General features: G+C 30.8%; 1 pseudogene; it reads left to right on the top strand.

The window, feature by feature from the left end:
* Nucleotides 1–544: 544 nt before the first annotated feature.
* On the top strand, nt 545–9,107 carry LOC140955256 (uncharacterized; annotated as a pseudogene).
* The last annotated feature ends 3,358 nt before the right edge of the window (nt 9,108–12,465 follow it).

The raw sequence follows: 12,465 nt of genomic DNA on the forward strand, positions 1-12,465 counted from the left end.
GTCATGACATTAATCAAATAAGGAGCTATCAATTTAGAATTACATAACGGTTCATATTAAAGATTCACTTTTAATATGTGATCATGCTTAATCATAAATAAGGAATAAATAACAACATAAGAATTACCAAGTAGTACGATCAATTCTATAGTAATAATTCAAGTATTTATACTAATACTCTAGCATATAAAAAATTATTCACTCACTTGACTCAAAAGTGAAAATAACATAGAGACAAATACCAAAATTAATCCTACTAATGCTCCACAATTAGAATATCAGTATTTAATTAGTACTTAAAAGTGCATTTTTATCAAGGTTTTATATCATCATTTTGCACTTGAAGTATTTTTAACTTCTTAAATAAATCATGTTTTATAATAACATATCTAATAATATAAGATACCTTTAATTTATGGTAAATGTTCATCTTAAATGTAGGCCTATCACATAAATAAAAGGCTTGATTGATGAGTTTAAATACAGAAATAGAAAGGACAAAGAGAGGGCCAAACTTAGAAAAGAGATGTAGGTGCAATCCAAAATGGAATACTGTTTGGTAATTTGGTCATATCTGGAGCTATAGAGTTCAGATTTAAGTCTGCTTTATATGGATGGAAAGGTAAGACATAGGCCTACAACTTTCATGGGAGTTTAAGATTTTAAAATACTATTTTCAAGTCCAAATTATAGCAACAACGGAGAAGTCCAAATCTATCCTGCAGCCCAGACACTGTTCAGTGTTCAACCCATATCTCGAGTTCTAGAAGTCTAAATGACCTTAAATTTTTTTTTTCCTGGAAAGATAAGACAATTTCCTAGAACTTTCATGCGTACATATGGTTCCAATTCTGATGTTATCAATGACGTTTTGTTCAGATAAAAAGATAAGGATTTTCACCAAGTCAAGAGTTGGTCACCCACTTAACAATTAGTCATCAAATCAATAGTTTCAAATTTTAGCCTATAAAAGGAGGCATTTGCCGTGCATTTAGGCATCTTGATTGTTTAGATCAAGATCATGCTCTTTATTTCTTTCTTTATATTTTTGTAATGTTTAAGTTTTATTTCATGTTATATTTTTCTTAATCTCTTATTTATGCTTTTCATTTCCAATACTATACTTATGTTCTTCTATTGTTTATTTATGTTTCTCTTTTTCATTATGTTTAGCTAAGTTTATTATGTCAAGGTGAAAAGGTTTCACTAATGGTGTTAGAATAAGTATAATGTAAACTCAACATAGACTTCAATGTTTATATCCAATAAAGTTTGTTTTTAACATTTCTTATTTTTTTATCTTATTAATTCTTAATACCTTGCTTGTTAAATGGTTAATCTAGATTTGTGTTGTATAACACTTGGTACAACAAATGCTTGGCACTTTCATAGCCAACCGTATGGTATAACCTACACCTGTGCTATGAAAGGAACTTGATTTGTTGTTAACATCATGAATTCCTAGAAATATTTAAAAGTATGGTGTTACTAAAATAAGATAATTAATACGATCATGTTAACAATTTCTAATGAACTATTAAGGATAAATCATCCTATTGGAACCTCCTTTGTGTGTAGTTTCCAGTTGATTAATAAAAAGAGTTTATACTATACTTATTTCTAATACTATTAGTGAATCCTCTAACCTTGACAATTCTTTTTATCATTGTTGAGTCCTCATATTAATCTTACATCTTAAAGTCCTCTTTAACATTATTATTATTATTATTATTATTATTATTATAGTTAACCTCCCTATGGTTTGACCTCGGTCTTGCCGGGTTATTTATTACTTCGACACTCTTACACTTGGAAGAAGACATCAATCTTTTGGTCGTGTCAGTATTATCTTAATACAAAATGATATATACTAAAAAACAACTAAAAAAGAATGTATAATCTATTTAATACACTTAACTTAGAGTCTAACATATAACCCTATATGTTTATGAACCAAATTGGTGTGCTAGTGAAAGTCACTGTATGAAGCAAATTTCCAAAAGGATTGCACTTTTGAATAGATAAGAGTAGTAGAGTAGGGTGTTTTACATGCACTTGAGCCAATTATTTTGCACTTAAAGTATCAATAACTCCTTAACGAAAGCATGTTTTATAATAACAAGTCTGATACTATAAGATACCTTTAATTTATGGTAAATGTTCATTTTACACGCAGGCCTATCACATAAATCAAAGGATTGATTGATGAGTTTAACTACTGAAATTTAAAAGACAAAGAGAGGGCCAAACTTGGAAAAGAGATGTTGGTTCAGTCCAAACTGGAACATTGGTCGGTCATTGGGTCATATTTGGAGCTGTAGAACTTGGATTTAGGTATGTTTTATATGGATGGAAAGCTAAGATATAGGCCTAAAACTTTCATGGGAGTCCAAGATTTAAAAAGGTTGTTTTCAAGTTCAAATTGTAGCAACAATAGAGAAGTATGAATCCCTCCTACAGCCCAGACATTGTTCAGTGTTCAGACTATATATCAAGTTCTAGAAGTCCAAATGACCTTAATTTTTTTTTTTTCTAGGAAAGCTGAGACAATTTTGTAGAACTTTTATGAGTTAAGTCTGTTCAAAAGCTGATATTATCAATGACGTTTTGTTCAGACAAAAAAAAATAAGTATTGTCACCAAGTCAAGATGTGGCCACCCACTCAACAATTAGTCACCAAATCAATAGTTCTAAATTTTTGCATATAAAAGGAGGCATTTGCCATGCATTTAGGCATCTTGATTGTTTAGATCAAGATCATGCTCTTTATTTATTTCTTTATATTTTGTAATGTTTAAGTTTTATTTCATGTTATATTTTTCTTAATCTCTTGTTTATGCTTTTCATTTTATTTACTATACTTATATAATTATGTTCTCCTCTTGTTTATTTATGTTTCTCTTCTTCATAGTGTTTAGCTAAGTTTATTATGTCAAGGTGAAAAGGTTTCACTAATGGTGTTACAATAGGTATAATATAAACTCAACATGGACTTTCAATGTTTATATCCAAGAAAGTTTGTTATTAACATGTCTTATTTTTTTATCTTACTAATTCTTAGTACCTTGGTTGTTAAATGGTTAATCTAGATTTATATTGTATAACACTTGGTATAACAAATGCTTGCCACTTTCATGGCCAACCGTATAGTATAACCTAAACCTGTGCTATGGAAGGAACCTGATTTGTTGTTAACATAAATTAGCATCATAAATTCTTGACAATATTTAAAAGTTTGGTGTTACTTAAATAAGATAATTAATATGATCATGTTAAAAATTTATAATGAGATATTATGTTAAATCATCCAATTGGAACCTCTTTTGTGTGTGGTTTCCAATTGATTAATCAAAAGAGTTTATAATGTACTTATTTCTAATACTATTAGTGGATTCTCTAACCTTGACATTTTTTTTTATCATTGTTGAATCCTCACATTAATCTTACATCTCAAAGTCCTCTTTAAATTATTATTATTATTATTTATAATTTATATAGTTAACCTCCATGTGCTTCGACCCCGGTCTTACCGGGTTATTTATTACTTCGACACTCCTACACTTAGGATAAGACATCAATCTTTTGATCGTGTCAAGTTTTTGGCGCCGTTTCCAAGGAGGTAAATTCTTGTATAAATTATAATTTTTATTTTATTTTATCTTTTCACTTTTCATTTTATCTAACTTTTGTTTCTTTTGTTTTGTTTTATTTCTTTTTTTTCTTTTTTCTTTTTTTCCTTTTGTTCTCTTCCTACACATGCATGAGAGTTTGGTCACATACACTAAGTGATAGACTTTGTAGGGTATCCTCATTATTTTCAGAAAAATATGGCCGAAGAAGATAGCCAGTCGCTTCATAATGAGAATAATAAGAATAACTGTGTTAGAACACTTAGAGACCACATGAATCCCATAAGAACAAGTGCATCCTCATGCATAGTTTTCCCTCCTGATGCATCTCATTTTGATTTTAAGCCAGGTATTATTCAACTTTTATCTTTTTTCATGGCTTGGATTTAAAAAATCCAAACTTGCATTTAAGGGAATTTGAAGAGGTCTGTAACACCTATAATGACTCAAATTGTAGCATGAACACCATTACATTAAAGCTTTTTCCTTTTTCATTAAAAGATAAAGCTAAAACATGGCTATAAAATTTGAGACTAAGATCTATTCGTCCTTGGGATGAAATGCAACAATAATTTTTAAAGAAGTTTTTTCTATCTCACGGAACAAACATTTTCAAAAGATAAATCATCACTTTCACTCAAAAACCAGAAGAAACATTTTACTAATGTTGGGATAGGTATTGAGACTTGCTTAATACTTGCCTTCATCATGGTTTTGAAACATGAAAATTGGTTTCACATTTTTATGAAGGGTTAACACCTAAAGATAAGCAAATGGTTAAATTGATGTGCAATGAAACTTTTGAAGATAAAGACCCTAATAAAGCAATGGAGTATTTAGACTTGCTAGCTAAAAATACGTAAAATTGGAACACTACAGGCACTTATAAGGCACAAAGTAAAACCCAACCTCATACATCTAGTGGAGGAATGTACAACCTTAGGGAAGATCATAATCTCCAAGCCAAGTTTGCATCTTTAGTTAAAAAAGTAGAGACACTAGAACTGAAAAATAGTGGTCAATTAAAATTTGTTCAAGATATTGTGTCAAATCTGTGAAACCAATGAACATTTAACCAATGACTGTCCAACTTTGTCTTCTTTTAAGGAATGTCTCCATGAACAAGCCCTTGCTTTAAACAGTTTCTAAATGCTCAATCATAACCCATACTCATAAACATACAACCTTAGTTGGAGAAACCACCCAAATATTAATTGGAAGAGTGAAAATAATAATGCATAAACTTCACAAGCACCATTTCAAGCACATCATAATTTCCAAAATTCTCATGGATATGCACCTCCTTATGCTCCACCTCCTAGAACAAATCTTAAGTAAACATTACATGCATTCATTGAAAAGCAAGAGGCAATCAACACTCAACTTGCTCAAAGCATGACAAACTTTAAAGATACTCTTGCAAAGTTCACATCTACTCTCAATTGTCAAGAGAAAGGTAAGTTTCCATCTCACATCTGCTCTCAATTGTCAAGAGAAAGGTAAGTTTCCATCTCAACCACAACAAAATCCCAATGAGCAATACAATGCAAATGCAAGTACCTCTGGAAGCCAATACATGGATCAAGTCATATCAGTCATTACTCTTTGTAGTGGTAAGGTTATTGAAAAACTTATTCTTGAACCTTATGAGAAAGATGATGACTCAATCTCTGAGGGTAAGGAAGGGGTTGAATTTGAACATTGTAAAGAAAAAACTGACTCTTCGCCAGCACTTTCATTTCCTCATGCCATGACCAAACAAAGGAAAGTCAATCACAACTCTTAAATCTTTGAAACTTTCAAATAGGTAAGGATCAATATACCTTTGTTGGATGCTATTAAACAAGTTCCTTTCCATGCTAAATTTTTGAAACATTTGTGCACTGTGAAGAGAAAATTGAATGTGAAAAAGAAAGCCTTTTTAGCCGAACAAGTAATTGTTATTCTTCATAACAATAATGCTTTGAAATATAAAGACCCTGGTTGTCCTACAATATTTTTCTTTATTGGATAACATAAAATTAAAAGAGCTTTACTTGATCTTAAAGCTAGTGTGAATTTACTTTCATATTTAGTTTTTCAAAGTCTCAATCTAGATGAGTTAAAACCAACTTTTGTAACTCTTTTACTTGTTGATAGATCTGTAAAAGTGCCTAGAGGAATAGTTGAAGATGTGTTAGTACAAGTCGATAAATTCATTTATCAAGTGGATTTTATTGTCTTGGATACACAGCCTGTTAAAGCATATAATTCATTTCCTGTTATTTTTGGGTGTCTGTTTCTTGCAACTTCTAATGCATTGATTAATTGTAGAAATTGACTAATGAAGCTATCATTTGGAAACATGACATTGGAGATGAATATTTTCAACATTAGCAAGCAACCTGGAGATAATTGTCATAACCTAATTTTTTACCCTTTTTATTTTATTATTATTATTACTATTATTTTATTTACTGAGATAAAAAAAAAATGAAAAAATGATGATGAAAAAAAAAATAAAAAATAAATTAAATTAAAATTTCGATTAAGGACAGCATGATTGGAAGTTTAGAGATTTAATTCAACTCTTGACTAGTTTAGTTAATCAAATCAAGGGTTTAATTGGAAAATTGATAAGTTTTGAGACTTAATTGAGCTTGGAATTAATTTAATTAATCAAATCAAGGGCTTAATTGGAGAATTGATAAGTTTTTAGACTTAATTGAACTTGGAATTAATTTAATTAATGAAATCACAAACTTAATTGAAAAAATATCAAAGTTTAGGGTTAATTGGGGGCATAATTGCAACAGATTAAAGTTCAAGAACCAATGTGTAAATGGCGCTGAGATGTAGGGGTTCAATTACAATTTACCCAAGGACTTGAATGCCAAAATTCAAAATGTCAAGGACCAAAACGCAAATGGCCATTAACATCAACACTGTTCATCTTCTTGAAAATGAATGACTTTACTCCTACATTAAAATCCATGCACGGTCGCCTCATTATCTGGAGGCTACCACATGACATTCTCTGGCTATAAAAACCAGAGAAGGAAAAAACGCTGGGGGAGGAGGGACACGAAAAAGCCAGGGGGGACTAGAGGAAGAAAAACTGGGGGGAAACTCGGGGAAGGAACTGAGAGAGAAGGAAAAAAAAAGAAGAAGAAAACGGGGAAGAGAACAGGAAAAGGACAGGGAAACGAACAAGATAGAGGAGAGCAAATTTTCTGCCCCTGTTTCTTCTCAAAGAAACAAATGCGTTCGTGCCTCACGATGATGAGGTACAAACAAGTGAAGAAAGGCCATTCTCTGCCTTTATAGAAGCCAAAGAAGGCCACAGATAGAAAAATGGAGGAACTGGGAGGAGACGAATAAAAAACAAGATGAAGAAGAAGAAAAAAGGCAACCATTCGCAGAATCACAAGAACGAAGAAGGAAGAAAGAAAAAAATCAGCAGACTAGTCATTGCTGGAGCACGAGCAGCAACTACACAGTTCAACAAATAGATATTCCAACTCCACAAGCAGTGGTTGACCCGACAACAAATCATTGGAAGAAGATAAAATGCTAGAGAGCTGTTTATTTAGAGGTTCTGGCGAGGAGGACTCAGTTCCAAGTAAAACAGAGAAACTCAATCCCATTCAGTGTGAGGAAAACAGTAGCCGCGGTCAAACTCGTGAAGATCTGAAACAGATTCCTGGAGCTTCTGCCAAGGTTTTTTTTTTGACATATAACCGGTGATTTGTTTTTGTTGTTTTTAGTTTTTCTTTTTCTTTTTCTTTTTATTTTTCTTTTTTTTGGCTCCTTTAAAAAAGCACATTTCCAGATTTAACCATGCATGAGAGGAATATGCATGTGAATAGCACGTTCTCTTATAGCAATACAATATACCAGGAAAATCTTGGCATTTTCAAGTCGGATTCTATTTTTAGATATCTTTGATCCAAATACAAAATAATTTTAACCCAAAAATAAATAAATAAATAGAAAGTGTAGAAATAAAAATTTTGCATGTCTTAGAAAAAATGTATTTTATCAATTTATTCATTGATATCAAGATCAAGAATAAGAAAAAAAGAAAATATACTGATTTTTTTTTTAGCTATGAATTTTTACCAACGCTAGAGTTGGAATTATTCGTAGTGGAATTTTTATTAACGCCAGAGTTGAAAGTATTCGAGATCGAATATTCATTGACGCTAGAGTCGGGAATATTACGATTAAACCATCATTTTTTTTTAAATAAAAGAATATACACATCCATCAATTTAAATTTATTTCATGGGTTTATTCATTGACACTAGAGTCAAGAATATCATGCGTTTTTTTTTTTTACCCAACGCTAGAGTTGGAAGTACCCGTAATTGAATATTCATTGGCACCAGAGTTAGGAATATTATAAGCAAACTATCATAGCATAAACTAATAAACGTTTAGCAATTTAAGGCAAAACCAGCAAAGCAGTCTGCCGCAAACAGGACGTTTAAGGGGTGATAATATCTTCCATTTTACATAACCAGTCCCAAACCATAGAATCTTTGTTGACCGGTTAGGGTTCCTAGTAACCATAACACTAGGTGGTGACTTCTTAAAACAAGACAATTCCCCAGCAAAGAATAGGATGCCAGAAATCCTTTTCTTTCTATGAAAAATTTTAAGGTTGTCACGATGCCGGGTGCGACAATAATAATGATTTACAAGAAGTAGATTTTATTAAAGAATTAGTTTATGATCAATTTGAATCTACCTTTAGTAAAACTGAGTTTGATGAATCTGAAGAATTGCAAATAATTTATTCTCAGGAAGAAATTGAGGACAAGAAAGGCATCGAAAATGTTGATACAGATCATTTGTCAATATTGACAATAGATTCGACATTTGACATCACACCAATTGATTATTACTTTCCTGAAAAATCCTTACTTTCTCTTAGTTAAATGCCTTGGATTGCTAAAAATATCAATTTTCTTGCTTTAGGAGATTTGTCAGCTCATTGGAGTATCCAAGACAAAAGAAAGTTTTTGATCGAAGTGAAGAACTTTTATTGGGATGACCCCTACTTATTCAAATATTATCAAGATCAAATATTTCAAAGATGCATTGCGGACAATAAGGCAAGTAGTGTCATTAAACTTTGTTATTCTAAGGCATGTAGGAGTCATTTCTCGTAAAAAAAGACAACTGCAAAAATCTTACAAAATAGATTTTATTGGCCCACCATGTTCAAGGACATGTGCATTCTGCAAAACTTGTGAAAATTGTCAAAAAGTTGATACTGCTCAAAAAGTTTTACTTTATAATTCTTGACTCCATTTATTTCTTGGAAAGCTCATATCAAGATGGAGCGGTCCATTTATTGTGAAACATGTGTATCTTTATAGGTCATTTGATATTGAGAATCCAAAGAATGACAATGTTTTTAACGTAAATGGACGTCATTTTGAAAGCTTACTTTTTGATAATTTTCCTAATGACAATGAATCCATTGGTTGAATGATCCTGTAGATAAAGGTTAATTATTTTGTTTTTCTCACATTGTTTTTGTGTTTCTTTTTGGTGTGACTCTTGGTTTATTGGTCTCTTTCACCCCACTCAAATGGCGAATAACAATACTCTATGACTCTTAAGTCGATTCTTTCAGTTTCCTATGATAACTAATATTTATGTATATATTTGTTCAATTTCTTATTCCTTCTCTTTGCATCTCTTTTTCACTTCTCATCTAAAAAATGGATACTACTCTTGCAAAATTGAAAAAGTATTTTCCCGTTTTGCCTCAAAATACGATTAGAAAAATTTACTGAGCTAGGTGTACAAGATTGAGGTTGTTAATGAATCATGGAATTTCTGAAGATATTCACTAGATGAATAAAGAAAAGGTCTGATTATTAGGTGAGTCTTCTAATTCTTTTATTTCATACATGCCTGGGACAGGTAAGAGCACTTTTGCAAAGAAACATCATGCAAAATGACTGAAAGTTTGTCATCGATGTGTTAGATGGACTTGTAATGCACAATGTCGTTCTTTGGGAATGGTATCTATAAACCGTGAAGATAAAATACAATTCATTATGGATGGCTTGAGTAAAGAGTCTTTAGATAATCTTCTATTAACTCTTGAGATGCATCCTAGTTGAGATGTACATCGTGCAATTCATGATTTATGGTCATATTTTCATAAAGAACATGATTAACTTAGTCTTGGTAATCTAACTATAAAAGACCATGTTTGCTAGTTTTTAAGAAAACTGGATGGGAAGCCTATCCTCGACCCATAGAGGGTGTTTAAGCCGTTCTTGAATGTAAAACCAAGGGAAGATATGAGTCACAATCACAACTACGATTTAAGTTTTAGTTTGTAAAAATTTATGTCTTTTGGTTTTATTAATAGTATAATATTTTTATGTTTTGTTATCTCTTATATTTGTTTAAGTGTGTTTCAGGAATGTCAGTGTTCTCTGCTTCAGGTGATGATTTCTATACTCTATCTTTTTACCTTAAGACATTAAGGACAATGTCTCGTTTTAGTTGGGAGGAGAAGATAGTAGTTGACATTAAAATTAAAAACTAACCAACTAACTGCTTTTGTTTTTAATAAAACCATTTGACAAAACTGTTCTTAGGATGGCAAAGTAAGGATGAATTTTATTGACTCATAGTAAATATTCTTATCAAGGTCTATCACAATACTTCTTAAAATATTTAGGTTTTCAAACTCTCGCATTGTTATCACTTGATTCTGCTCATATACTCATTTAACAAGTATTTTTAAACCTTTATTTTCACACACACACTTTAACATATGATTGTGGGTTGCTACTTTATTTAAATATTTATGTAATTTTAATGTGATGCACAACACAATTGCCAACAACAACAATAATTATAATAATAAATTTTAAAATATATTGAAAATACAACAACAATTACAAATAATGTATTGAACAACATAAAATTAAAATCATACACACATGATGATGATGATATCTTGGAAACTACAAGCACTCTAGAAAAGACTGGCCCTTAAGAGATTAAGAGTTAGAGGGGTTGGGCTGCAGTGGGTGGCTGAGGATGATGAGAGAGAGAGAGAAAACCAGAAATAGGTTTGGTTTTTTATAGTGAGAAAAAAAGGGAAGACTGATGAAAAATAAAGAAAAGGGCAAAGATAGAGAATGAGAGGGACAAGAGAGAGGCAATGGTTTGAAAGTTTGTTTTTGTTTTGCAAATGAGATGAAAAAGAAAGAAAAGGGGATCGAGTTATAACCTAAAATCATTGATGAAAATTTCATTAGCGACTCCATTGGTGACTTAACACGTCATCATATGCAGATGATTAGTACTTAAAAGTGTATTTTTATCAAGATTTTATATTATTATATGGCACTTAAAGTATCATTAAATTATATAACTTAAGCATGTATTATAATAACAAATCTGATAACATAAGATATCTTTAATTTATAGTAAATGTTCAGTTTAAATACATGCATATTGATTACTACTTAAAAGTGCATTTTTTTCAAGGTTTTATATCATCATTTTGCACTTGAAGTATTAATAACTCCTTAACTAAAACATGTTTTATGATAACATATCTAATAATATAAGATACCTTTAATGATAAATGTTAATCTTAAATATAGACCTATCATATAAATGAAAGGATTGATTGATGAGTTTAAGTACTGAAATTGAAAGGACAAAGAGAGGGTCAAACTTAAAAAAGAGATGTTGGTGTAGTCCAAACTGAAAATACTGTTCGGTAATTGGGTCATAGATATGTAAATCTCAGATTTTCTTTATATGGATGGAAAGGTAAGATATAGGCCTACAACTTTAATGTGGAGTCCAAGATTTAAAAAGGCCATTTTCAAGTTCAAATTATAATAACAATGGAGAAGTCCAAATCTGTTCTGTAGCCTAGATACTGTTTAGTGTTCAGCCCATATCTCGAGTTTTAGAAGTCCAAATGACCTCAATTTTTTTTCCTGGAAAGATAAGACAATTTCCTATAACTTTCATGAGTACAGGTGGTTCCAGTTCTGATGTTAGTAATGATGTTTTGTTCAGACAAGAAGATAATGATTTTCACTAAGTCAAGACTTGGCCACCTACTCAAAAATTAGTTATCAAATCAATAGTTTGAAATTTTGGCCTATAAAAGAGGCATTTGCCATGCATTTAAGAGCTTGATTGTTGAGATCAAGAACTTGCTCTTACTCTTTCTCTTTATAATTTTTGTAATTCTTAAGTTTTGCTTTCATTAATATCTTGTTTATTCTTTTCATTTCTTTTCTTTTACTTTTTAACTTGTATCTTATTTTGTTTATTTATGTTTCTCTTCTTCATTATGTTTAGCTAAGTTTATTATGTCAAGGTAAAAAGGTTACACTAATGGTGTAAGAATAAGTATAGTGTAAACTCAACATGGATCTTAATGTTTAATATTAACATGTCTTATCTTTTTATCTTACTAATTCTTAATACCTTGCTTGTTAAATGGTTAATCTAGATTTATGTTGTATAACACTTGGTACAACAAATGCTTGGCACTCTCATAACCCAACCGTATGGTATTTTACCTACATATGTGCTATGAAAGGAACTTGATTTGTTGTTAGCATCATGAATTCCTAACAATATTTAAAAGTTTTGTGTTACTTAAATAAGATAATTAATATGATCATGTTAACAATTTATAATGAGCTATTAATGACAAATCATTCAATTGAAACCTCCTTTGTGTGTGGTTTCCTGTTGAATAATAAGTTTATACTATACTTGTTTGAAATACCATTAGTGAATCCTCTAACCTTGACATTTGTTTTTATCATTGTTTAATCCTTACATT

The sequence above is a fragment of the Populus alba genome, chromosome 1, assembly GCF_005239225.2.
Source record: "Populus alba chromosome 1, ASM523922v2, whole genome shotgun sequence".
In the NCBI taxonomy this organism is placed as follows: domain Eukaryota; kingdom Viridiplantae; phylum Streptophyta; class Magnoliopsida; order Malpighiales; family Salicaceae; genus Populus; species Populus alba.